This window comes from Penaeus japonicus, unplaced genomic scaffold (assembly GCF_977035675.1).
Source record: "Penaeus japonicus unplaced genomic scaffold, GWHDUDI00000001_assembly GWHDUDI00000003, whole genome shotgun sequence".
Taxonomy (NCBI): domain Eukaryota; kingdom Metazoa; phylum Arthropoda; class Malacostraca; order Decapoda; family Penaeidae; genus Penaeus; species Penaeus japonicus.
Window position 1 is genome coordinate 7139377 of NW_028234405.1, and position 4160 is coordinate 7143536.

The following is a 4160-nucleotide window of genomic DNA, read 5'->3' on the forward strand; positions in this document are numbered from 1 at the left end:
ACAGTGGATTTGTCTCGTGAAGACTATTTGCAGAATTTACAACCTCCTCAAAAGCTGTGTGTTGCACATTTATGAAAAATTTAAGAGAAATCAATATTACAAGTAAATTTAAGGGGAGTGTTTGTAATTCATCTGACTTTATCTCACATTTCTATTTGAATAACAAACAGTTCCGTTGGTAACCGTGTCTCATGTAAGCTGTGACGAGGTCTTTGTATATAAAGGACTTTTGGTGTAGGTTGTGATTATTGTGCAAACAATATGGGATTGTGGTTATTTTGGTTGTGGTGACGGTGGTGTTATTGTTATAGAAATGTATAATCATTATGATTTTACAATCAATATCATTATAATTACCACTACTACAATAATTTATTATCATGTTAAAAAACATATAAAAAGATATCAGTATATAAACACAATTTTCCATCAAATGCTGTTTTTTCACAAACGAGTACGTATTCCTGATTCCTTTCATGTTAAATTTATTGTTACCGAGAAACCTCTTACTGGTTAATGGAATATGAACCCAATATACGGTGTAGAACCCAATCAACAATAGAAATAGTAGGCTTACTTTCGTCGCCCACGCCCACGAGTTTAGTAAAGGGTAGGGAAAGAATGGGTTGATAAAGCTGAATTAATGACAGTTGATATTATAGATAATCAATAGTAGCAGCAGTAGATGCAACAATAGTAGTAGTGGTGGTAGTGAAGAGGGTGAGGATGATATTGAAGATTAAAGTGATAATGTTAATGACTGTGACAGTGACTATGACTACGAGTACTATGACTTTGACTATGACTATGACAAAGACAAAAACTATAACAACGAAGATAACAAACCAGAAGAAGAACAACAACAACAACCATCACAATACAAAAAAAAAAAAAAAAAAAACTTTTTCTTTTCTTTTCTTTTCTTAAGAGGCAACGCAGAAAAGGACCTCCCCATCAACGCTCTCCTTAATTAATCCCAACCCAGCGTTAAGTGATGATGACCTGCAATTGAATATGATCTTCTGATGCCATCTTGAGTAGGAACGGAAGGTCTCTCTCCAAGATGATGATGAATTCTTGGGGCGCTTCCTGTCGGCGCAGAGAAAAGGAAGGTAATGGGATGGTTATCGTCATTGTTATCATCATCATCATTGCTATTGTTATCGTTATCATTTATGGTATGATTGTTATTATTATTATTATCACTATTATTATCATCATCATCATCATCATTATAATTATAATAATAATAATAATAATTATTATTATTGTCATTATTCCTGCTACTGCTACTACTATTATTACTATTATTATTACGATTACTACTACTACTACCATTACTGCTACTTCTATTACTATTATTTTTGCTGTTACTATCATCATTATCATTATTATTATTGTTATTGTTTTGTTTTGTTCCCATGGTTGTTGTTACTATCATTACACGTATTGTTATTATCATCATTATCATTTTTATTACCATTATGTGCATTATTATCCTTATTGTTCTTATCATAATTATTATCATTTTTATTACCATTATGCGCATTATTATCCTTATTGTTCTTATCATAATTATTATCATTTTTATTACTATTATGTGCATTGTCATCCTTATTGTTCTTATCATAATTATTATCATGTTTATTATAATCATTATTATCATTATCATCACCATTCTTATCACCATTTCCATTGTAATAATACAAGCTCCATTCCTTCATCCGGATGCGCAATTGCTCACTATTGCATGACAGATAGTGCTGATGAAGCTGCAATATTCTAAGTAACATACTTTACAGTGCGCCATTGTCCATACATATTGATATTCTACATTCAATATTGGAGATACGATTTCCTTTGTAATTGAAGAGGCTTTTGAGGGACTTTTATTAAACTGAAATTATTTTTTATTAAATTGAAGGATTTCTGAAGGATGCGCAAAGGCGTTTATACGAGGCTATAGGATCTAATGATAATAATCATTATGATGGCGATAGTGATGACGATAATTATGGTAATGATGGTGGTTATGATGATGGAAAAGAAATGATGATATTAGGAATAGGCCTAACCGAAAATGAATAAGGACAATCAAGTGAAGAAAAGGGAAGAAGTGTAGATTGATAAAGATTATGGAGATGGTTAATGATAATGATAGTAATGATAATGATAGTGGTGATAATCATAGGCAGGATAATAATGATAGTAATAATAACGTTGTTGATAATGATGAAGAGAAGGATGATAATCATAATGATGAAGATAATAAAATGGCAAATGTATGATGATAAAAGAAGGAGAAATAAGAAAATTGATTTTAAAAAATACAATAAAAGGAAACGAAGGAAGAAAAGACGAAAAGTAAAGGATACTAACATTGATAATGCACCTTATTAGTGAAGGATACTGATACTAGCAATAATAACAGATGATGTAAGTAAAGGATACATATATATATATATGTACTAAAAATGATGATAATAAAAAATGTAAGTAAAGGCAACTAACAAAAATGATGAAAGATGTAAGTAAATGCTACTAATACGAACAAAAATAGTACAAAAACAATGAAGGAAGCTGGAACACGACAGAGAATGTTGTCGGCGCTTCCGGTTTCGTGTTGCAGAAACAAAATCAATAGCAATTTTCGGTAAAAAAAAAAAAAAAAACAGTTGCTTAGTTTTGCCTCTCGCTTGATGTCAAATTGCATCATTTTTGCGTTTGCTTTTCTTTTCTTTCTTTTTTTTTTTTTTTTTTTTTTTTTTTTTACGTCCTGAGATTACATTAATCATTGCTGATTTTTTGTATATTTCTTTATTATGATTTTATATGTTGTATTGATTAATTTTATGACAAAAAAAAATCGGTTTGTTTGAAATCAGATGTCCATTTTTTCTGTGATTGAGATGTTGATATATTATTTCGTAATGTATTCCTTATGACATTTTGTCGGTTAGGAGTCAGAATTAGTCAACAGTGATATGAGATAACATTTATTTAATGTTTTTTTTTCATATAATCTAATTTCACTGTATTGTTTTTATAAATAACTGTTGACAAGTCTGTTTTTTTTTCTTTTTCTTTTTTTAGGTATAATACTGCTAATCAGATCCTAGCCTAAAATGATAGACACTTAAGGGAAATAATAAATATAATGATAATAATAATAATAACAATGATAATTCAAGTAAACACAAAAACCTAGAATCACTTGTTGCGCCTCCGGATTCAAGCGGAGAGAAGAAGATGAAAGAAAAATAGGAATAACGAATAATAATGAAAAGCAAGAGAATAAGTGAACAATTGCAAGGTCTGACTTCATGAAAAAGCGAAATACAGGAAGAGAATTGCATGGTTCACACTGCATGAAATGAAAGCGGGAGAAGGAGGAAAACAAGGTGAGAGAGAGGAAAAGAGGAAGAAAGAGAGGAGAGAGGAAGGCAGAGGAGGAAGGGGATAGAGAGGGAGAAGGATAAACGGGAGAAGGGGAGTGGGAGGGAGAAAATGAGAGGAAGGGAAAGGAAGAGAAAGATATGGAGAGGAGAGAGAGAGAAAGTCAGTAAAACAGAGAGAGAGAGAGAGGAAAACAGAGATAGAAAGAAAGAGAAAAAGAGAGAGCGAGAGAAGGAGACGTTTGTAAAGAGGAAAAGAAAGACGGAGAGAACAACAGGAAATTGCAGACTATATTAGATTGAAGACTTGGGGCGTTATTCGAGATGCAAAGGAAACGAATAAGAGAGTAAGACAGAGACGAATAATGATAAGAAGAATAGGCTGAGGGAGAGGGTGTGAAAGTGGAGGAGGAGGAAAAAGATGAACCAGGAAAAGAAGTAGGAGAAGAGGAAGAATGTGAAATAAATATATATATATATGTGTAGCAGATACGAAAGAAACAGAAGGAAGAATAAGATAGAGACAAAAGGATAAGAAAAAAGTAAAATAGGAAAACGGAGAAGAAATTCGGAATAAAAAAAAAAGAAGAGAAAAGAAGAAAGAAACTGAAAAGAGAAGGGGAATAAGAAGAAAATGATAATGATGCTGAAGTAGATGAAGAAGAAAAAAAAGGAAAAAAATATAATGACGATTATTCCATTACAGTGTTATCCTCTTCTACTGCAAATTCTTCTTCTCCTCATCAATTCACCCACCACCATCAT